Source organism: Papaver somniferum, chromosome 9 (assembly GCF_003573695.1).
Source record: "Papaver somniferum cultivar HN1 chromosome 9, ASM357369v1, whole genome shotgun sequence".
NCBI lineage: Eukaryota > Viridiplantae > Streptophyta > Magnoliopsida > Ranunculales > Papaveraceae > Papaver > Papaver somniferum.
The window spans coordinates 45,230,710-45,255,914 of NC_039366.1; the positions used below are offsets into that span (position 1 = coordinate 45,230,710).

Sequence of the window (25,205 nt, forward strand, 5' to 3'; positions counted from 1 at the left end):
GAAACACTTCTCTTAGTTCTCCTCTTTAACTTCTTTTTAGAAGCAAAGCGCATCATCCTGTTGATAAGTGAACTAAGACAAGTTTCTGCCTTGTTTATATTCAGGATTCCGTTAACTCAAATGCATTGTTGCCACCACTACATCCTCCTCCAAGATCTTCTAACGCCTCTACAGAAGTTAGTTCAGTTGGAAAAGTACCAACTACAGGTGAAGCTCCATCTGCACCAGATGCCAATGTTTCCGATGCTGGTACCATCACTTGCACTGAAAGTCAAATTCCTTTAGTTTCTTCTACTTCTAGTACTTCCACCGTTCATAACCAACCTTACTGGGATGTGGATGAAAACCAAGATGCAGACTTAAGTTCTGATGAAGAAGTTATTGCTACTGCAAAGAGAGAAAAGAAACGCAAGAGAACAAGTTCTGATAAGGCCCCATCAGCACCTCCTTTGCACGCGCCATACCCATTAGATTGGTCGTATGCTAGAGCCTTCGCGAAGTTTTTGAAGGTATTTTTGATTTTACTGTCAAGTTCTCCACTTCTACTCATGTTACTGCACACGAATTCTTGTTTCATGTGAGTGTTATTCATCGAACTTTAAACACATGGGAAAATCACAAAGATACATTTCTTTCTAGCATGGGTCTTAAAATGCAAGGTAAATATAACGAGTATTGGGGACGTTATGAAAAGATGAACATTCTTATGTTTATTGTTGTATTATTGAATCCACAAGATAAAGAATTAGGATTGAAGTTTCTTCTTGGCCAGTTAGGAATTGGTGGTGGTTATTTGAGAACAGAACTAATGGATCTTGTAATGAGGGACTTTAAGGCTCTTTTTGAAGAATACTGGGATGTCCAAATGAGTGCTGGAAACTCAACAATTGTAACAGATAGTAGTGGTGGTAATACTGTTGGCGCTGAACCAGATGATGAAGGAGATTGTGCTGCAGCCGCTCTTATGGCAGAGAGAGCAAGAGAAGAAGAGGAAATTTTTGATGATGAAGGAAAAAATGAGCTGGAGACTTATTTGAGAGAGAAACGAGAACCGCGGAAAGAGAAAGTTTCTTTTGATATCTTAGGTTGGTGGAAGACGAACTCGACTAGGTATCCTACTTTGGCACTAATCGCAAGAGATATATTGGCTATACCCATCTCTTCAATGGCATACGAATTTTCCTTTAGCATTGGGAGGCGTATTCTCGATCCATATTGAAGTTCTTTACTTCCCACAACAGTTGAGGCATTGATTTGTGCTCAAAATTGGTTGAAGACGCCGATTGATCTTGATATTTCTTCCTTGGGACCAGAAGAGGAAGTTAGTTCAGGTATTATTTCATTTGTTAATTTGTTTGTAGAATTTTTGGACACTCACTGTATACTACTGATCGTGCATTTGTTCATTGCAGAATTTTTGGACTCTCTCTCTAAATCCATGTTCGTAAACATAACAGATGATGATGTTGAGGACTAAGGAGTACCAAGGTAATTCATGATAAGTAGAAATATACATGAATTAGATTTTGTGGATGTTAGTTGATTAATGCAGTTGATTATAATGATGTTAGTTGATTAATAGGATTATAATGATTGATGTTAGTTGATTAATGCAGTCAGCAACCCTGGAAAGTTGAAGCTATCAGTTGATTTTGTGGATGCATGGAAAGTGTCGATGTTGTTTAGCTGCTATGGAGACTGTGGATGCTTAGGTAGAACCGGCTTAGTTTACTTTTTTTTATATAAGTTTTGGTGAAACTGAAAGAAAATGTAATCTTTATCTTTTGAATTGTGTTTAAAAATGTTATGAATTTGGATTGTGTATGGAACGTGAATGTAGGTAGGTTTGAAAATCTTTGAACTATGTTTTTCTTTTTCAGATTTGAACTGTCAGTTTCCTGAAACTGACATAGCAGCCGGTTAACCGATATCCAATTGGAATTAACCGAAACCGGCTAGAACCATTAAGAAACCGAACCAATGGTTAATGGATTGGTTTGGTTTACATTCTTAGAAACCGATAGTATTGGTTTCGGTTTTGGTTTGACTGGAAACCGAGCCGAAACCGACCATGAACAGCCCTATCTAAAACCAGGTTAACGACTTGAAGACTTCATTGGGATTGTGAAGCCAGACCGATACTACTTTTATCGTAGTTGTGTGATCTGATCTTGCATCTTCTATCGTAATAGTATAATCATATTGATTGGCTTGAGATTGTTTGATTTCTACGATAGGCAAGATATAAAAAGTAATCACAAATATCTTCGTCTCATTGTTTGTGATTCCACGACATCTTGTTTCGCTACCATACGATTAAGATTGTTGTGAGGTGATTGATTAATCTAGGCTGTTCTTCGGGAATATAAGACCGGATTATCAATTGGTTCCTGTTCACCTTGATTATTATCAAAAGGCGGAACAAAAACTTTAGGGTTTTTCTGTGGGAGACAGATTGATCCTTTGATAGACTTGTTTGTGTGAGACAGATTTGTTTATTGTTAAAGCCTGCGATTTTGGGTCGTAGCAACTCTTAGTTGTGGGTGAGATCATCTAAGGGAATCAAGTACGCAGTATCCTGCTGGGATCAGAGGCGTAGGGAGTACAACTGTACCTTGGATCAGTGGGAGACTGATTGGGGTTCAACTATAGTCCAGTCCGAAGTTAGCTTGGAGTAGGCTAGTGTCTGCAGCGGCTTAATACATTGTGTATTCAATCTGGACTAGGTCCCTGGGTTTTTCTGCATTTGCGGTTTCCTCATTAATAAAATTTGTGGTGTCTGTGTTATTTCAGTTTCCGCATTATATTGTTTATCTTTATAATTGAAATAATACAGTTTGTGCGTGTAGATCATCAATTGGTATAATCCAACCTTTGGTTGTTTGATTGTCATTGATTGATCCTTGGACATTGGTCTTTGGTACCGTCCAAGTTATTTCTTGTGTTTGATTAGGACTCGCTGATCTATATTAGCTTGAGTAAATCAAAACAAGAGAGAGATATTAACTCCTTGAGATACTTTTACCTAGATTGAGTCTGACTGTGTAGTTGATTCTCTAGAAAGTGTTTCGGAGTTAGTCCATACAGATTGCTAAGCGAAATATTGGGTGGTGTTGTTAGACCCCCGCTTTTTCAATTGGTATCATAACAGGCAAACACGTTCAAGACCTTACAAGTCTGTGTTTGTAGCGATTTGACTCTATGGACAATAGTGCTATCTCAATAAATGCACCACCAAATCCAGGGATTTCAGAATTCTCTTCCATAACTGATTTAATAAAATCTGTAGAAGAAATTCTATCTAAACCTCCACCAGATTTAAAATCCCTTGAAGTGTTTTCAGGGCTTGAAAAGAAGCTTGAGAGCTTATCTCTTCATGTTAAGTTATACCTCCAGAAAGAGCAAGAATCTCTTGACAGGCTAAATCAAGTTACGATGAATAATATTCATGTTGAGGTTGATATTGATTTACTAATCATTGAGAGCAATGCTCATCCTCTGCGTAATCCAATTAATTGTGATAAACTAAACGAATTACAAGAAGAGTTTAATCTCAGTTATCTGAGTGTATCACCTCAAATCATGAATTGATTTGTTGCTCAATTCCTGATACTTCTTATCAAGATAGTGGTATTGTCTTCTTTTATGAAGAATCTAGGACGTCTCTTTTTATCAAAATAGTTTCCTTCGCAGTACTAAAAACTATCTGCATAAACTGTTTTTTATAAGTTGGAAAACAAGAAATCAGAAACACAAATCTTTTTGGGTTCTCTTGAAGTTCTTTGATAGACTTATAAAAACAGTTCCTTGGGTGTTTCTCAACACTACAAGATTTAAGAGTTGTTGGAAAGAAACTATTTCTTGGTGCCATGGTGAGCAAGACGTTGTTCACCTCAACACAACTTGTTTGTGTTGAAAGTGCATCCTCACCAAGAAATGCACTGCTATATATACGGTGAGGGAAGCACAATAACTGGGGCGCACAGATTATATTCGGTAAGGCTGTATAATTCAATTGGAATTTTCTAAAAAATGTATGTCTATAAATTTGAGCAAGTTTTATGTTTTTATTACCTGTTTGAGTACTTATAATGATCCATGTACCTTGCTTATCGTTCATTTCTACCTAACTTGATATGTGTTTAAGGTTCTTAAATGTGTATGTTTGAAAACATTAGTTCGGGATGTTTGGACTTTATGGTACACATACAAAGTATGCGTAACATCATTTAAAACCAAAATCCAGGGGTTTAAGTTCGCAAACCCCGTCTGCATACTGCTCCAGGATAAGAAAATTCGTTTGCAAACCCGTATGCATACTTGACGTCGATATTCGGTAAACTTGTTTTGGCCATAACTTCTTCGCCCGAACTCGGATGACCTCATTTTTTTTGCACTCTCTTCCTCTTTGGATTCTATTCAAAATGGAGATGAGAAACCTTGAATTTGGATGAGTTAAGATTGGTATTTGTCCTGTCTCTTGTTTTTGAGTATTTTGCTCTGTTTCGTTGCACTTGTTCCACTTCTCTTGAACTTGGGAACTTGGATTCTTGGAGTACTACTCTTCTAAGCTAATTTATAGCTTTTACAAGAATATTGTTGGTTGAATCACAAAGAAGGAAATTCAAGAATGGAAAGTAGTACGCAGTGCTATGGAATTCTTGAATGTTCACAATCATCCTTTGTGAACTATGGTGCATAGTCGTTATTAACTTTGTATGTTCTTCTTTGTTAAGAAAATCTTTTTATACGCCTTTGGTAGCTATTATTGGTGTAAATCCATGCGAAAAAGATTGATTCTGCCCTATAAGGACAAATCATCTTGTATGTGCCTTACAAGTTTGTCTTGTTGCCTGGGAAACTTCTTATGAGAATTTATTCTTATTTTTGAGAAGGATTACTAGAGTTTGGAATAGCCATTACTGTGACTACACATAGCTATTATTTTTCATCTTCTTGTGTTATTTTTTAGGTTTATTAGTATAAAATTCTAAAAATATTTGGAGGATGATGTTTTTGTAGTATTAATCTTTATGATTTGTGATATTGCAACTTGTTATGGGATATGTATGTTTGCGTCTGTGAACTTGAAGGTCCCATACTTTGTCAAAAGTAAAGTCGTACGTGTTTAGTATTCACGTACTGGTAAAAGGATGAATGGACTTTTGAAAAATACAAAAGTTAAGCCTATATTGTCAATTATATCGATGGAAGATACGCTAAAACCTTTTGTTTTCAAGAATTATGACTATTATTGTTGTTATGCAAATAATGATTGAAGATAGAATGAATCCTTGTGTATTCCGCAGTATTGATCATCCCTGATCCATATTCGTATGCATTACTGTGAGGCTCCGTAATGTGTCTTATGTTGAGCACGATACAACCAAGTTGATTATTTTTGATTAGCTTTGTTGGTTGTTCCGTAAGGTACTTTATGTTGAGCATTTTGAACTAAATTAATCATCTTGTTTGGTTATTTAGTTATTGCTCTGTAAGTTTTCTTATGTCGAGCAAAACATCTGACAATTAAATTGATTACTTTTGTAATTAGTTTGGTTGTGTATTCCAATTAGATTAATTACGGGTTCTCTTGTAATTAATCTAGTTGAGCATTTTTGTGTTTCCATGAGTTTTCTTATGTTGAGTACAATGAATTAAATTGATCACTTTTGTGTTTAATTTGATAATGTATTCCGATTAAATTAATCATGGGTTTACTTATGATTAATTTGATTGAGTTTTGGATATAAAAATCATTCTCATGGTTTTGGTGTCCAATAAAAATCCTTCTTTTCTCTTGAAATTAAGGTCGCTCGTTGTTATTCTTTCGGGAATGACATCAAATGGGGGAGAATTCTTTTGAACTTGTGCTTAATGGTCATATCTTGAGGGGTGTGCGGCTGTGGAATTTTAGAGGGGTTATCTTGTATCTTTAAAATCCTTGATGAATGCTGTTAGCTTCGGTTATATGATTGCATCTAAATAAGATGATGTGTGTTTCTTTCTCTCAGTCATGAAATGTCTCTTACAAAAATTTCATTATGAACCCGTTCTTGTACCTTTTCCAATTTTATTGAAAAAAAGGGGGAGAATTAATATGTAGTTCACACTACAAATACATATGGTTTTCAGATCATTGTGTAAGGGGGAGTGGTTTTCATGTGAGATGGAGTATTGACTAAGGGGGAGTGATACATATCACCATAGTATTATTGTTGAAGTTGTGATACAATTGAGCTTTGACACTGTGTAATAATACTATGACACTGTATAACAATGATCGAGACTGATGCTTTCTCATTGTTATAGCTACGGATCTTCAACAACGATGGTGCTAAACTTACAACCTTTGGGATCATTGGAGTACTTGGAAGTGACGAAGATTTCGAGGAATGTTGAAGATTAGACATGTGGAATAGGAGCTACTAAAGTTTCATTATCTTTTTTGTATTCCATATTTATTGATAGTTTTGTCACTAAAATTGACAAAGGGGGAGATTGTTAGAGCACTGCTCGGTCAAACTCGCATGCGTTGTTATCTCAAGCATGTTTGTCAATGTTAGTGATCAAAACTATAAGTCTTGATTTCTAGTCTCTTATAGCTAAGTCTCGGACTAGGATAGTAAGTGTAGTTGAGCTCAAGGACTTCATGGCGATTCATCATACAAGTAGAAGGAATACTCAAGGAACCGGTGGAACTTCTCGACAAAAAGGTATGTGGAGACTTGAACTTATCTGTCACTCAAAAGTCTATCTATTTTATCTCCTACTCTTTGAGACAAAAGTCGTATGCTATATATAGACTAGATTACACACATTTGATATTTCGAGCCGAGTATACCTCGCCTATCTATATCTCGAAATATGTGTTGGTAAGCTTTTCGTTTCGACCAAGTTTATCTTTACCTAGTGACGAAAGTCATGAATGTTTCAATCACTTTGGAAATTGCTTTGACGAGAAATGGTGTAACAACTATATAACGTCCTCTAAGAATGTTTCAATGATTAGAATGAGAGTTTAGATTATATAACCAATGTATTCCTTGAACCGAAGTTCTAGAACTTTGTTGATCAAGAGAACCGGAAGTATGGCAAGTGCCAAGTCCGCGGATTCAGTCCTCGAACTGCCGAAGTTCTCAAACCCGAGAATTTCTGCTGGAGTTGACAAACTACTTCCGTGAGCCCAGTCCGCAAACCCAGTCCGCGAACCGCCGAAGTTCTCATCCCGAGAATTTCTGCTGGAGTTTGTAAACTCTGTCCGGTGTCTTAAGTCCGCGAACCTAGTCTGCGAACTTGAGAAGGTTATATATCTAAAGATGATTTCTGAACTTAATCTTAAAAGACTAAGGAATGCTTTTGCAAGCCGTGGATATTAAAGTTCATGAACCGATTCGAGTGAATCAAATAATATTTGCTTCAATTGTCTCTTGTGTAGTTACATAAGATTTCCTTGCAATTGAACAACTCTCTTAACTAGTTCACTTGAGTCATTTGAACTAGTTATGGTGAAGAAGAACATGGTTGGTATGAAACACTCATATGGTTAACCTTTTGGTAAACTATTGTTGAACCAACAATGTACGCGTTTGGGTGCGGTTAACAAACCTAGAAGCGTACAGTTATTTGTGTATGACAAGCTAAGTTTTCGATGTAACGGTTGAGAAATATTAGCTTGAATCTAAATCAGGTTTTCATCTAACGGTGGATATTGATTGCTTTGTAACTAAGGCAAAACCCTGATTTGAAAGACTATATAAGGGGACATCTAGCAAATCTGCAAAACTAATCCCCACACCGTACGTGTGATACTAGTTTGCATGCTAGAGTCGGTTCTCCTTTAACCTTTGGTTTTCTTCTTCTAAACCAGGTTAACGACTTGAAGACTTCATTGGGATTGTGAAGCCAGACCGATACTACTTTTATCGTAGTTGTGTGACCTGATCTTGCATCTTCTATCGTAATAGTACAATCATATTGATTGGCTTGACATTGTTTGATTTCTCCGATAGGCAATATATAAAAAGTAATCACAAACATCTTCGTCTCATTTTCTGTGATTCCACGACATCTTGTTTCGCTACCATACGATTAAGATTGTTGTGAGGTGGTTGATTAATCTAGGCTGTTCTTCGGGTATATAAGACCGGATTATCAATTGGTTCATGTTCACCTTGATTATTATCAAAAGACGGAACAAAAACTTTAGGGTTTTTCTGTGGGAGACAGATTGATCTTTTGATAGACTTGTTTGTGTGAGACAGATTTGTTTATTGTTAAAGCCTGCGATTTTGGGTCGTAACAACTCTTAGTTGTGGGTGAGATCAGCAAAGGGAATCAAGTGCGCAGTATCCTGCTGGGATCAGAGGTGTAGGGAGTACAATTGTACCTTGGATCAGTGGGAGACTGATTGGGGTTCAACTATAGTCCAGTCCGAAGTTAGCTTGGAGTAGGCTAGTGTCTGTAGCGGCTTAATACAATGTGTATTCAATCTGGACTAGGTCCCGGGGTTTTTCTGCATTTGCGGTTTCCTCGTTAATAAAATATCTGGTGTCTGTGTTATTTCAGTTTCCGCACTATATTGTTTATCTTTATAATTGAAATAATACAGGTTGTGCGTGTAGATCATTAATTGGCATAATCCAACCTTTGGTTGTTTGATTGTCAATGATTGATCCTTGGACATTGGTCTTTGGTACCGTCTAAGTTATTTCGTGTGTTTGATTAGGACTCGCTGATTTCTATTAGTTTGAGTAAATCAAAACAAGAGAGAGATATTAACTCCTTGAGATACTTTTACCTAGATTGAGTATGACTGTCTAGTTGATTCTCTAGAAAGTGTTTCGGAGTTAGTCCATACAGATTGCTAAGCGAAATATTGGGTGGTGTTGTTAGACCCCCCGCTTTTTCACCTACATACCTCAACGGTCTTCTGAGTAAGTTTAAGCTTCCTTGTTAAATGATTTGCTCTTCGTTGAAGTTTGCTGACATACCTCAATTGGTGTTTGTACTTGTAACACCTTGAAAGTTCAAGACCCTTTAAAGAACAATACGAGCACGTCAAACTAGGATAAAAGTCAGGCTTCTGAGATGTGCACGCAGCTAGACACATGGTGGAACCTGAAAAATTACCAATTGAGTTTCCAAGAATTGAGTCAATTTTTTCTTCCAGATTAATTGGGTTCTCTTCTGAAAGAATATCAAGACTGATGTATGTATTGCTACAATTATCAAAATCAATATTTTCACCAAGAAGTGCAACATTTGATTTCTCGTCTTCATTAGAGTCATAGTTGTCAGACATTTCATCAAGAGTTTCCGCAAGACCTTTGTTCCCAGTGTATTTTCTACGATTTGGACACTTGTTTGCAAAATGACCAAAATCCTTTACACTTAAAGCACTGAGGCATATCCTCATCATCAGTCTCATCTGTTTCCCTGTTTTTAGGAGGAATACGATTATGAGGTTTAACTGATGCCTTAGGCTTATCTCTGGAGAACCGTTTACTTCTCTTCAACAGAAGATCCCTAAACTGTCTTGTGATCATCAAGACTGACTTGTCAAGATCTCCATCTGATGAATCTGTCTCAGAGTGATCATCTTCAGAGATATACACTTTTTTACTCTTATCAAGTAATTTAGTGTCCCTGTGTGCTTTGAATGCAACATCCTTCGTTTTGGATGAATATTCGTGATCAAAGATCTTAAGCTTCCCAACCAGCGTATTTCTGGAAAGATTATCAAGTTTATTTCCCTCAACGATGGCATGCTTCTTAGAATCGTATCTGGATGGCAGCGATCTGAGAATTTTCATCACAGTGTCCTTTTCAGGATTAGTCTTACCCAATGCAAAAGATGCATTAACAATTGCAGACACTTTGTGATTAAACTCATCAAATGTTTCTTCATCTGCCATACGAAGGTTTTCCCAATCGGAATTAAGGTTTTGAAACCTAGCTTCCTTTTCACTGTATTACCTTCAAAAACGGTTTCTAAGATATCCCAAGCTTCTTGCGACTTAGTGCAATTAGTCACATGGTGCTGAAGATTTTGGGTAATGGCATGTATAATGGCATTCAAACCGTCAGAGTTCTGCTTTGCAGCATTTATCTCGGTAGGGGTGTATTCACCAATAGGTTTGGGAACGTTTACATCTCCAACTACCACAACGGGAGGATTATAGCCATTAACAACATATACCCATGATTGAAAATCACGCGCTTGAAGAAAAGCTCGCATATCGATTGTCCACCATAAGTAATTTGAGCCATCGAAGACTGGTGGTACGTTAATAGAGATAACACCTCTGTCCATAGAGTCAGATCGCTACAAACACAGACTTGTAAGGTCTTAAACGTGTTTGCCTGCTCTGATACCAATTGAAAAAGCGGGGGTACAACAACCACACCCAAAAATTCGATTAGCAATCCGTATGGCAAACTCCAATATACTTTCTAGAGAATCAACTAGACAGTCATACTCAATCTAGATAAAAGTACATCAAAGAGTTTACATCTCAATCTCTCGATTTGATCTTTACTCAAGCAAATAGAAATCTGCGAGTCTTTATCAAAGAGAGATAACTTGGATGGTACCAAAGACCAATATCCAATTATCAATCAATTTAAATCAACAACCAAAAGGTCGGATATTCTAATTGATTGAACAACGCACAACCTGTGATATTTCAATTATATAAACAAATATAATGCGGAATAGAAATAACACAAACACCAGAATTTTGTTAACGAGGAAACCGCAAATGCAGAATAACCCCGGGACCTAGTCCAGATTGAACATACACTGTATTAAGCCGCTACGAACACTAGCCTACTCCAAATTAACTTCGGTCTGGACTGTAGTTGAACCCCAATCAATCTCACATTGATCCAAGGTACAGTTATGCTCCTACGCCTCTGATCCCAGCAGGATGCTATGTACTTGATTCCCTTAGCTGATCTCACTCACAACTAAGAGTTGCTACGACCCAAAGTCGAAGACTTTAATAAATAAATCTGTATCACACAGAAAAGTCTACGCTAATAGATAAATCCGTCTCCCACGAATATACCTACGAGTTTTGTTCAGTCTTTTGATAAATCAAGGTGAACAGGAACCAATCAATAAACCGGTCTTATATTCCCGAAGAACAAACTAGTATTATTGATCACCTCACAATAATCTTAATCGACGCAGCGAAAAAAGATATTGTGGAATCACAAACGATGAGTCGAAGTGTTTGTGATTACTTTTATATCTTGCCTATCGGAGATATAAAATCTCTAGCCAATTATTACAATCGTACTCGTAACGATAGAAGATGCAAGATCAGATCACACAACTACAAGAAAAGTATTATCGGTCTGGCTTCACAATCCCAATGAAGTCTTTAAGTCGTTAATCTGGTTTAGAAGAAGAAACCAAAGGTTAAAGGAGAATCGACTCTAGCTATGCAACTAGTATCACACGTAAAGTGTGGGGATTAGGTTTCCCAGTTGCTAGAGTTCTCCCTTATATAGTTTTCAAATCAGGGTTTGCAATCAATGTTAGCTTGGTAACAAAGCATTCAATTTTCACCGTTAGATGAAAACCTGATTAGATTCAAGCTAATATTTCTCAACCGTTGGATCGAAAACTTATCTTGTTACACACAAATGAAATGTCCAATTTTGGGTTTACGAACCGTTCCCAAACATTAACATTTATTGGTTCAACAATAGTTAACAAATGGTTAGCCATGTGATTACTTTCATATCAACCATATTCTTCTTCACCATAACTAGTTCAAATGACTCAAATAAACTAGTTAGAGAGCTGTTCAATTGCTTAGATCTTATGTAACTACACAAGACACAATCGAAGAAAAAATGGTTTGATTCACTCGAATCGGTTCATGAACTTTATAGCCACGGTTTGCAAAAGCATTCCTTAGTTAAACATGAGTTCAAGAACAACCGATTTTAGATATAACCTGCTCAAGTTCGCGGACTGGGTTCGCGGACTTAAGCTCATGGAAGGAGTTCACAAACTCTAGTGGAAATTCTCGGGTCGAGAACTTCCGCCAGTTCGCGGACTTGGATCACGCCACTTCCATTTCTCTTGATCAACAAAGTTCTCAAACTTTGGTTCAAAGAATAAGGACTTATACATATATGTGTTTCCACAACAATGCTTATATCCTACCGATGGTTATGTAATCTAAACTCTCATATCAATCATTGAAACATTCTCAGAGGACGGATATAGCCGTTATTCACAAACCATTTTTCGTTAGAGCAATTTTCAAAGTGATTGAAACATAACATGACTTTCGTCACTAGGTAAAGATGAATTCGACTAAAGCGAAAGCTTACCAACACATATTTCGAGAAATAGATAGGCGAGATAAACTCGGCTCAAAATAGAAAATGTGCATAATGAAAGTCTATATATCAAAACGACTTTTGTCTCAAGAGTAGGAGATAGAATAGATAGACTTTTGAGTGACAGATAAGTTCAAGTCTCCACATACCTTTTAGTCGATGAAGATCCACCAGTTCCTTGAGTAGTCCTTCGTCTTGTATGATGATTGCCATGGAGTTCTTGAGCTCAACTACACTTTCTATCCTATTCCGAGACCTTTAGCTATGTAGGCTAGAAATCAAGACTTATAGTTTTGATCACTAACATTGACAAACATGCTTGAGATAGCAACACATGCGAGTTCGACCGAGCAATGCTCTAACACCTAAAATTATGTAGAGTATAGAATGGGAAAAACATCAGGACCAACAAAATTAGTTGGATAAAAACGCCAAGTGAAGAAAATACTTGTAACCATAAAGTTACTTCAGACATTGCCAACATAAAACCTATATTCCACACATAATATGAACATCTAATTGTAACTTTCTATAAGGAATACTACAGTAGTCCAACTCAACAACTAACTTTATGGACCATTAAGCTTTAAGTGGGTTAGATAGGCCAATAGGTTTCAGAGTATGAACCTGAAATATTAAGGACAAAAACTCATACAATCATACTACCCAACTGAATCCCAACTAATATAAGGAAACATATCCTACTGCTAGAAATATATTCGATTTTTAAGGTTTCTTCTAAGATAGTTGTGTGATTGATCATTTATTCGCTAATATACATTTTAAACAAAAACCATTGTATGAGTATGACCCACTTGCTCCACCCACTGCACCACTAACTTTAATATTATCCATTAGCCACTAAAAAGATAACAACATTCAAATAGTATCCCCAAACTCCATATCAAAGTTAAGTACACAAATATGAAATAAATTCAATGAAATAACCTTGGTACTTCTTTGGCGTATGTACCAATGAACCCTCGAAACTTATTCTGAATAAGTTTACACTAAATGCAGAACATTTCCATGTAGATTATTTATTTCTCAAATAAATTTCTTCTCCTAAGTTAGATTACACTAAAAGCAGCACGTTCCCCTTCTAAATTAGAAATAAGTCAAATAACTTAACTGAACCATTCCATAGATTCTGAACCACCGCAAAGATTCTACATCCAAAGCATCCAAATTTATAACCATCTAAATTCTAAAGTTTAATTTCATCTGACTTGCCATATAGACATGGAAATTAAAAACCTTGAGTAATGAGAAACTGAATAACACTATTGAAATCCATATTTGATTCCAAACTATTGTCTGACCCTTTTTTCTACATCTAGATGATAGAAAGCACACACATTCTACATCTAAAGCATAACCATCTAAATTCTAAAGTTTAATTTCATATGAAGCTTGAGTAATGAGAATAACTTCCATATTTTATTCCAAACTATTGTCTAGCCCTGTTTTCTACATCGAGATGATAGAAAGTACATAGGTTTCAGATTTATGCCAACCTGTTATAGCATATATGTCGTGTACATTACCTATAAGATATGAAGCAAGAAACTAATAAGAAACTCTACTAAAACAAAAAGTTATTAAGCAGCAAAAATTTTCACCAACTGATGTCATTGTATAATTCGTTGTCACAATAAAATCATAAGAAAAAGTAATACCTTTTTAACCTGATCCCAGCTGCCACCAATTCATAAATGAGTGAACCAATCCAGAATTTACATTTTCCCCTCCAGTGGTAAGGCTAGCTTGTACATCTCCCACAGAGATTTAGCTGAGGTGGCATAGCCTTTATAACCCACCCAATAAAGCCTCTTTAGATTTAGACAATGATTCATAATATGGAACCAAACCTGATCATTATGAGCAGGAAACTTTATTATGTTTTGCTATAGCATCTGCACACAAAAATTCTGTCAGGGTGCACAACTTAGCGAAGTTTGTGACCTTCTCCTACGTTATGTTTCCTCTCTACATGCTTCAACTCCTTCCTACTTTCTTCTTGCTACTTTAGTTGCAGAAATTAAACCTACACCTAAAAAACGCGGGCGACAATCAATTCCATCACAAACAATAATTAAATTTGCAAACCGTAGACATGAAGATTGTAATAGTCCTCACCATATTCATTAAGATGATTCGAATATCAATTTAAAAAATATGTTGTCTTTCCTCTTTTACATAATTCGTATTTAATAAACAACATCAATCAGACAAAAACCATAATCAGACCCAAATAATTAAACAAACAGCTTAATCAAAACCTATCCGAAAAAGAAAAAAAACAGATACAAATTTGAGATACAAACTACTTCAAAACGTGAAATTTCGGTTGAAATTAAGACAGAAGCTTGGATTTGATGCTTTTTTTTAATTATGGTTTTTGCGAGAGAAGAAAAGTTCCTGGAGATGCAGAGAGAAAAAATGTTGAGATTATTAGTCCCACATGGTTGGGTTATTTAAGATCCTGCAGTTTATAATCTATTAGGGCCTCTCCACTCATTGCCAATTGGTTTTGAGTTGGATGCCCGCAGACTTTAATATGGTATCAGAGCAGGCTATTTGTGTCGAGTCAGTTGACCGCACCTTTATTCCGCGTCACCCGATTTAGTTGTCCACGTCTTTGTAAGACCCGCCGAGGCTACACGTGAGGGGGCGTGTTGAGATTATTAGTCCCACATGGTTGGGTTATTTAAGATCTTGCAGTTTATAATCTATTAGGGCCTCTCCACTCATTGCCAATTGGTTTTGAGTTGGATGCCCGCAGACTTTAATAATTGTGAAAGGACAATAGTCCCACATCGCTATAATCCGCTTAATTAACTTAAAAATATAATATGGAAGGGCCGCTCCACTCATTGCCAATTGGTTTTGAGTTGGATGCCCGCAGACTTTAACATGGTATCAGAGCTAAGCCCCCATGACCCAGATCTGCGTACGCCTGGTGTAGGCCGAGTTACTGGCCGAAGTGTTTAATGTACATCCGGGGTGTAGGCCAGTGCCGATACTGGCCGAGGTGTTACCCCCTGATTTAGTCACTCACCTGTGTACACCCGTTACCGATGGACTGGTAACTCGTACGTAGGTCCACGTGTGAGGCCCAGTGACTGGCCTTACACGTGAGGGGGCGTGTGAAAGGACAATAGTCCCACATCGCTATAATCCACTTAATTAACTTAAAAATATAATATGGAATGGCCGCTCCACTCATTGCCAATTGGTTTTGAGTTTGATGCCTGCAGACTTTAACAAAAAATAAGGAAAAGTTTGGTAAGAAATTAGTTTTTTTTCAAAGTAGGAAGAATATCAGGACAACCCCAATCTTTTCTGGCCGTCGATGTCAAAAACCGAATTTTTCCTGACCGTCGAAGTCAAAAACCCGAACGGAAAGACATCCAAATTTGTATCAACCACTCAAATAAGAAAGCATGTACGCCAGAAGAAAGGCAAACATTTACGCATTAAGGGTGCCGACCCTTGTCATTACTTCATCTGATGCCCAGTGTAGATGACCTCGAGCCTCTTTAAGGTGGCTTAATCGCCTATGCAGCCATAGGCCAAATTATAATGGGTGTAGAAAGAGCACTCCTATTTGGTATTAAATTAACATTAATGGTGAATCAAGTAACAACTAACTAATATTTTTAGGTCTATCCTGGTTTTCATATATGATATATCCACTACTCTAAGTCTTGCACCTATGATTCGTAATAGAAATTACAGTTTCATTAGAAATTGTCCCATTTAATAATTTTGAAACAGTGGGGCGTAACCCATTAAGACACAGTAACAACCATGTATTTTAATTGAGACTTCCTAAGCATCAAAGAACACCAAAGAATTGGTTATCACGAATAAGAAACCAATAAAGTAATTGAGCTTAAGAGATCAACACATTGACAAAGGAAGTTGGAAAACCTGGGAGACGTATGCTCTATCGGGGCAATCAATTCATTTAACTCTAGGAACTCATTTCTGCTCTGTTACTATTTATCCTTCCATAGTTGATGCGAAAGTATATGCTCAGCTGGAACAATAACAAATTAAAAAATATTAATGGATAACCAAGAAACTAATTATCATACAACAAAGATTTTGACATATATCATTTCATTCAGAGTTCATTTAGATAATGATTGATTTCTCGAAGCAAGATAATTTCTTGCTCAAGTAATACACGAATTCCATCACCGAAGGATGATTGAGTGAACAAATTTCAATACACATCTGCTCAAGCTCTAGTTATAACAATGATGACTGAGAATTTTTGCACCATATTACAATAAGAAGAACTTTAACAATGTGTGTTAACCTATTGAGGACCAACTCAACTTGCGCTTAATGAATATGCACTTCATGTACAAACATCGATGTCGAATTCTGGCGGTTCTGTTGTGTTCAATTAGACAGACAAAGAATGAGTTGAGACCCTTCTGAGTGATTGTAAATTTTGACAGGCTTTTCGTCCACTCGTCAGCTAACTGTGTATAAAAGAGATTAGAGTTAGTTATAGAATCTCCAGGGAAAATGGTCCAGAAATAAGCAGGAATAGGAATACCTTTCTAGTTCTCGGATAAAGTTAATTTTAAATCTTATCTGGAACCTGTTGGTGCACATAACAAATGTAAAATATGAACATGATAAAGCAAAGGTTTGAATAGGTTATCCAAAAGAGTGCCTGGGAACCTGAATTTTAAGTTTGAAGCTGTTACCATGCACGAATTGGTTATCAACACCTAGAACCCACCACACCACCAAATAAATTCAGATACATAGTGAATCCAATGTCGAAAAAATAATGGACACAATGTAACATGGAGGATGCAAATAGATGTCCAGACAGTTAAGTATATGGAAATACCTGGATGTCAACCGAGAAACTACAATAATAGGGAGGGCTGGCATGATAATGGAGGAAAAACAACTCTCTGATCGAACACAGCAAGATAAACAAATTAACAGAAAAATAAACAAAATAATTAACTTCTGTGAAGCTCTCTGATTGAATGGCACTGTCCCCATGTTGTTAACCAATCTCCAAAAACATAATTCAATTACCCAAAAATTTGCAAAAACTCGTTAACAAAATTGAAGAAACAAACAAATTAAATTAAGAAAAAATCAATTTAACCCATAAAAAGGGTAGCTCAATAATTCGAAACAAAAATGAATCAAAAACCCTAGATATCATATAAGAAATTGATAAATTAGAATAATTCGAAATAAAAACGAACCAAAAACCCTAGATATCAATTGTTTAACTTAAACACTATATTGGAAAAACCCCAAATATATGAAACCCTAGGTTTTAATTTGTTTTACTAACTGGTCATAGCATTCAACAGAAAGTAGCTCCGAGATCTCTTCTTACCTAGAAAAATCCCTTCAAGTTCAACTGAAATCCACAAACAGAAGATGAAGGTGTCGCAAGCACTTTCTAAGTATGAGAAAACGATGATGTGTTTCACTGTTGCTGCTCAAGAAGGAGAAGTAGATTCTGGTGTTGGTGTGTAGGTAGTATTGTATGAGAAGCTGTGAAAATCCATATAAGAAAAACTTCTCTCTACAGACAAAGCTGGTTAGGTTATACGATTAAACCTCTCTCCATTAATAAAAAAAATTGGGGTTACTTTTGAAACCCGCAAGTCTTTCCCAGCCGTCCAAGTCAAACGAAATCCGGACGATAAGGACCGTGAGATGACCCTCTCTGGCGAATCCTGACCACCGATTGACTCTTTGATCAAGGAGTCAATTACCACATCTTTTTGTAACCATGATGTCTTTATTTTTTTTGCTATTTAATTTTGCTATTAGATCGACACACCATTATTATAGGAGATATCATTATGAAAAATCTAGGAAGAATATGTAAACCCTAATTCCATATAATGGCAGTAGGTTTTACTTGAAGCTCCAATGAACTACTCGCGTACCAACCAAATCATGTTAATTAAGTCGCACAGATCTTTTATTTGAAATTAACGCAGAAGATCTTTTTAAATGTCAACAAATAGGCGGCTGTCCTACAAACTCAATTGGATTCACGACTATAGTTTCGGGATGCATATCTTTGTTTTTCCTAAACTCATGAAAATTTTAGTAACTTGCTAAAGTTACTTATGATTATGGATGGCTTGGGACTTGGGAGTAAAAATGATATCAAGAAGATGAGTGGTAGGTGTTGTAAACAACTTGATATTTATCTATTAATTATGCTTTCTTTGCGAGTTTTCTTGTAAATTATGTAGTCTTATGTTTGTTTTTGAGATTTCAGGTACTTTGGAGTCATTTGGAGCAAAAGAAGGAGAAATCGTCCATTTGGAGCATAAAAGACAAAAGCGCCATTTCATGTGCAACTGTTATTGAGAGCGACGCTGAGCCAGACCGACAATAGGAGACCGCCACTACAACTTAGTCTAGAAAAGCAAGGGGGCCAAACAACCATGATGGCCCTTATCTGATGAGTGGTGCCTAGAATCACCTTGGTTACCCCTTATCTGCCTTACCTGGGTGGCAGTATCCCCTCTCATTTCCTACAGCAAACCTAAAATTGAGAGAGAAATCATTTCTTCTCATCATTAGCTAAGGGTGCACATGAACCGAGCCGGACCGACGGACCGAACCGGAACCGTACCTGGTTTTGGACCGAACCGAGGTACAAGGTACAGGTACCGGTCCAAAAAATAGGAACCGAGGTCTTGGAGGTACAGGTACACGGTCCAATACAGGTACCGTGCCGTACCGGACCGAAAGTCCCGAAAAATATATACCGTTAGATTTGGGAGATAAGGATCAGTATTAGCCGTTAGATTAAAGGGTTATATAAACTAGGGATTAGGCTTAGGGTTTCAGTTCCTACTTCCCTTCCTTTTTTTTTTTCTCGTCTCCTCTCTCTGAGAAGGAGAACTCTCTGTTAACTAACCCTAACCCTTCGTTTCTTCATCAAGGACCAAGGTTGTTGCTTTCTTCATCAAGGATTCAAGGTTGTAGAACAGTAGAAGACCTTCAAGTGGATTTATCTTCAGGTATAACATCTCCTTTCTCCCTCATATTCGTCTTCCACATCTCTTCTTCTCTCTGTCCCATCTTCTTCTTTATAGATTCAAAAGAAGAGACGGATCTTAATTGATAAAATAAGAACTATTATGAAATTTAAATTTTGGATTTAACTTTAAAGAAAATAAAATCATTAGGGTTGATTGCATTCACTAATTAGGGTTTCAGAAGGGATTTTCTATTCTGTAACTTCTGTTTAAAATGTTATCAACAGCATAAACTTCGATTTGGTTGCTGCTTGTTTTTTTTTCCAAACCTTATGTGGCTGTTGTTTCACATGAATCTTGATGGATAATAGTGTTTTTGTTTGATTTGTGTATGAGAAGATGAAACTGAAAATATGACACTATTAGCTATGATGGATAATAGGTTTCATAAGTAAACCCAGGGACACTATTACACAAATTTTCAATTGATGGATAATAGTGTTTTTGTTTGATTTGTGTTTTAGGGATTTCAACCCTAGTCAATTTCATCTCTAATCACCACCACCAGGTCTACCACGAAGGTAATTGCGATTTCTACCTATTTACTAGTTGATTTTATGTTTTATTTACGAGTTTAATTATAAAATCGGTTATGGAATTTTGACAATTTTGTTGTTAACCAACTCAATTTTGGTTTTATGTTGACAGAATTATCGATCTTGATAGAAAACGACCAGTTAGTGTGTGATTTTGGAAGCAGAAGCTCATCTGACTATCTAATTAGTACTAGAGTACTCGATTGCACACATCGATTTATGCCACCAAGTTGTGATTCATAAGTGCTTCCCTTAGGTAGGTTGAACTGTTTCAGTACATGGGTTTCTTTATGCAAATATTACTTACTACTGTAGTACTTTGGTTGCCTGAATTTCTTTCGGTATACACGAGTCTAATTTAGTTTATACTTGAGCCTTTATCCCTAATAGTACGTTCTTGAGATTTGTTGGTGGGATTTAGATATTTCGTTTACACGAATTTTCGCGTTTCATTTTCTACACAGGTATGCTATCCACTACCACTAACCAGTTCATATATTATACTCCATTGACAACAATATCCTGATATTTCCAGTAGACTGAAGTTTTTGAAAGAATCCAAGATTAAGAAAGAATAAGGGAGTTTGGAGGGTTCTACAGTTCTACTTATCTTATGTTCTGGTTTCTATTTTCTTTCAGTCACACGTTACTACATCTTTTTTAAGATTTTCAAGACATTGTTTGCTTGGTTTGCTAGTAATATTGCTACTTAGTAGTTGTTGCTTTGAATGAGAATTTGAGATATTGAAAAACAGGTAAACAACAGGTGCTTTGATTTCTGTCTGAAATGGAACCGGAACCGGAACCGGTAACGACCGGTACCGACCTGTGCCGAATGGAACCGGAATCGAAGTACTCGGTACCGGGACCGGTCCAAAATTTTGGAACCGTCAGGTGAGAGGTACAAGTACTCGGCCTCGGCAAGAACCGAGCCGAACTGTACCGTGTGCACCCTTATCATTAGCTTTATTTCTGAACCCATGGCGGCACTATTTTATCAGAGAGATCGAGAGATGCAGGGAGAGATGGCTGTTGTGGTGGAAGAATTTGTGAAATGATAACTGAGAAGAATCTGTAGCTGCCAAAGAAGTTAGGGTTTTGCTGTGTTTGAATTCTCAACCGAGAACTCAGTTGAAATGAAAAAGAAGAATGAATGGATCTGTGAATTAACAGGATAGAGTTCGATGAGGGTTTGAAGATGAAGGTGATTTTCTGCTGCCATAGTTATTGAACTGAAGAATCGATGGAGATTGAAACGGAGTTGTCTCTGTTGTTGTCGATTGAGCAGATGGGTTCAATTCTGGTGATGTTGGTGAAAGGAAGTCTAGGGTTCTTGAACTGGTGGTTTTTGTCAATGAGTTTGAGTCATTAACTGAATTGATTCCACAGATGGTGGAATTAGGGTTTGAAATCAAAGAAGAAGGTGGATTTGTCACTGCCAACATTTAGTAGGTGGGGTTCGAATTGATTCTGTGAATAAAGAGATGGGGATGAATAACTGTGATTCAGCTGATAATAAGAATGGGTTCTTGAGAATTACAGAGATAGGTAAGAGCAAGGACATGGTGATGTTGTTGCTTTTGGTTCAATGGAGCTGAGAATTTGCAGTTATGAAGCTACATGAAATGGGTGTTGCAGAGTGTAATGTAATGGATGAAACCGTTGCGGCTTTTGATCTGAAAATGGGATTGGTGGTGGTTACAGCCTTGATTTTAATGGGTATTTGTTTGATTTCGTTTTGAGAAGAAGTTGGGTCTGCTGTGTTGATGGGTTTTATTGTTCAGGGGATAGAAAAAATGATGTTGATGGAGGATTTGTGGTTAATCTCAAGGAGATGCAGATGGCGTTGATGCCATGACCTGGTGGTAATGAAATGGTTGTCTGTGATATGCTGTTGCAGGGAGAAGGAATTGAAATGAGTATGTGTTGCAGTATTACAGGGAAATGGCTTGCTTGAGCTGTTGTTGCTGCAATGGGTTGCAGGCTTGCAGCTGAACTGAAGATCAAGCAGTGACATTGCAGGTTGTAATGAAGCTGTTGCTGCCTGGGAATGTGATGGGTTTCGCTGTGTAGCAGATGTATGGACTTGAACATGGTATTGGCTGAGGCTACTGTTGGAAATTGGGATATGAGCTGCTGCTAGTGAATGTGTTGTTGAACTGGAGTGGTTGAGCTTGAACTGACTGAGTGGCGAAGATTTGGTGCTGGCATTACAAGGAAGAACAAGGATTTGAATTGAGCACTGGTCATGGTGCAAATGAACTGTCGGTGGGCTTTGTTGGTGGTTGTAAGCTACAGAATATGCAGTCAACAGTGCTGGAATGGAGTTCGCAGGGTGTGTGTGTTGCCATGGATGAGAAATTGCAGCCGGAGCAGAGAAATTGAAGCTAAGAAGAAGCATGATGTCTTTATTGCTGTTGGTCTTGGTTATGTGCTGCAAGACTCGGGAGATTACAGTGAAGTGTGTTGGCTGGAACGGAATTGACTAAAGGAAGGAATGATGGCGCAACATTAGTCATGGCCAGTGCGAATGGCTCATGCCATGGCAACTCAACCAAGTCAGCCCAGTTAGCTCACCTGAATAGCTGACTCGGTTCTGACTCATGATCTAACTGAGTTGGTCAATTGACTCGGTTGACCCGACCGTTTTGACCCGTTTGACCGGTGTCAGGGTGGACTTTGCCGGTCACCTGAGCTTATTACCGGTGAATTTCCGGGTAACTTCCGGTCAGTCTACCAGTTTTCCGACGACCGTTTTTGGACAGAATTTTACATGGGTTTTTCTACATATAGGCGTGGTGGATATCTTTGTATTCAACTTTTGAAGACTAGACCTAATTTTGGAACAAGAGGAGCTACAAAAGGAAAGACTTCTACAACTTTGAAGGTATCATGTATTCTACTTGGAGCTAAGGAGGAGAGCCACTTTTACTTACGCCACTAGGGTTTGCTTTGTTTTCATCTTCTTTATTTGATTATTGATTATGATGAGCTCCATAACTATGAGTAGCTAAATTTAATATTATTGGTTAAGGATGTAGTCCTATTTCTAAAACTCGTGCTTTATTAATACATTAGTTTTCTCTCTTGATTATCGTTCAAACTTCTACTGTTTTTAATAATCACATGATTGATGTATTGTCAATGTAGTATGCCTTGGCCGAGTCAGCCGAGTTACTCGCGAGTAACCCGGGTATCGGTCTTTGGCCGATACGATCCTCAAAAACTCGGCCGAGCAGGGTATTCTCTATATACTCGTCGAGTTATTCGTGACTCGGACCGAGTTATTCGGCAGACTTCCATTCTTCTTCTGCATATCTTTTTCACCACAAATATTTATAAAAACTTGAACACAGTGAAGGAGGACTTAATCATAGGGAAAAATACTTATGATGGTAGATAAACCTAATTTAGGAAAGGAAGTTACTACCGTAATTAATTTACACATTTATAACTATTCAATTATGATTTTTACAGAGAATAATTGACAACATTCTAGGATTGAGAATTAAGGAAAGAAGCCAACTAAGACTAGAATTTAGGAACGAGAAATAAGGAAGGTATATCAATTATGTAAACATTATGAGATAAATTAGGAAGCATAAATAAAATGCATATTAATTAGGAAGGAAACTAAAGAAGTCACATTAATTGACCCAGCGAGTAACTCGGCTGACTCGGCGAGTAACTCGGCCGGGATCGGGGATCGCTCCCCCACCGAGACGGGGCCGATCCCGAGTCGTACTACATTGTGTATTGTGATAGGATTTAGGTGGTTGTTTAGTTAAGTGGCCAATTAATTGAACTTGCATCCTTGTTCATAGCTAATTTAGGGTTTTTCATCGAGCGATAACCCCAAATACAAGTAGCATAATATGATCACGGTTTGTAGTGATACACTCTTGTGATCATATGTAGAGTTTGACCATTGTCCGAATCGTTATGCGCAATGTATGACAATTGCATTGATTAGCCTATTTCTGAAACTAAATGCTCCTAGGAATTGAACTTAATTAGCGCAAGGCGTTAGGTTATTCTTTAGGTAGAATTCACATGCGCAGTTCTAATGTGTGTGTTGATGAACTTAGGAAATTAATAGATTATCTTGCTCTCTTGATACTCTAGGCTTTTGATGATAAAGAGATTAAATTGTAATTCTAATCATGTATGCAAGCACATGTTTAAGATTCAAGATGAATTCCTTGACCAATATCTTTCTCTCATTGATTATTTCTCCAATTTACTTTGCTTTTGATTTACTTTTATTGCTTACATAAAAATCAGAAATCCTCCCAATTGGTTACTTTAGGAAATTGAATACATAATAACTACAATTGCCTCTCTGTGGAAACGAACTCTTTCTTATCATATACTTTAGGAAAGTGAAATTATTTTTGACGCATAGACAGCGATCAGTGAGTTGCAGGTTGGCACGTGTTCGAACAAAAAGCACGTGCTTCCAAAACTTTACCTTTCAAAAAATGAAACACTATCGGATCAATTAATTTTAAGTAATATGATGGCCTAGTACCTTCTCCACCATTTTTAATATCTAGCTTACTTAACACTTCAAACTCTCCTCCCGTATATTCACCGAACCTGGTGATGGGATATGTAGATGGAGCAAAATAGGTAGTGGTCGGTGGGGTGGACATGGAAACTTGAGTGATTTTGAGTGATTATCTAGGTATTTATTTTTGTTTAGTTGTAAGGTGATGTTATCCCTGGGTGTAAATAAAAAGTCTAAGAGATGGTGTTTAGGAGATATGAAATTGCATACGGGTGGTATTTAGGATAATTAGGGATATAAATTAAGATGGATGGGAAACAGGAAAAATGGGGATGGGAAATAGGAAAAATCCTCATAAAATAACCTAAAATAATTAGCTATTGTTTCGATTCAAACGAGCTATCGATTAAGTTAATAATAGCTCTAGATTATTAAACAATTAGAAAGACTAATAAGAAATTACTGTAACAAGGGTATGTTGGATAAAGATTTAAATAGATATTAGTTTAGGGGATTTTAATAAAGTGCCACACTTTTAATTTCATGTTTAAGAAGTGCCGCCATTTTTTTAAATACTTATGGAATGCCATTCATTTGACTTTTCCATCCTGTTTTTTAAAGAAAACAGCTAACGGTACGTTACAATTATTTTATCCTAGTAAAAGACAATTAAACCCCTGAATTACTTGTTAGGACCAAATTAGTGAGTCGGTCTAGTCTTGCTAGGACCGAATC

At 37.0% G+C, this 25,205-nt stretch overlaps 2 long non-coding RNA genes across 5 annotated transcripts; one reads left to right on the forward strand and one right to left on the reverse strand.

Annotated features, from left to right (window-relative positions):
* Window positions 1-16,438: 16,438 nt before the first annotated feature.
* On the reverse strand, window positions 16,439-17,973 carry LOC113308260. Of its 4 annotated transcripts, XR_003339615.1 has the most exons (5): window positions 17,753-17,973; window positions 17,243-17,309; window positions 17,068-17,117; window positions 16,940-16,984; window positions 16,439-16,862 (listed from the first exon to the last, which is right to left on the reverse strand). It is a non-coding gene; the product is annotated as an uncharacterized LOC113308260 (long non-coding RNA). The 4 variants fall into 4 exon arrangements; XR_003339614.1 differs by having other exon boundaries at window positions 16,461-16,862; window positions 16,940-17,117; XR_003339613.1 differs by having other exon boundaries at window positions 16,940-17,309.
* Window positions 17,974-19,290: 1,317 nt separating this feature from the next.
* On the forward strand, window positions 19,291-20,161 carry LOC113309916. The gene is made up of 3 exons (XR_003340791.1): window positions 19,291-19,406; window positions 19,889-19,945; window positions 20,073-20,161. It is a non-coding gene; the product is annotated as an uncharacterized LOC113309916 (long non-coding RNA).
* The last annotated feature ends 5,044 nt before the right edge of the window (window positions 20,162-25,205 follow it).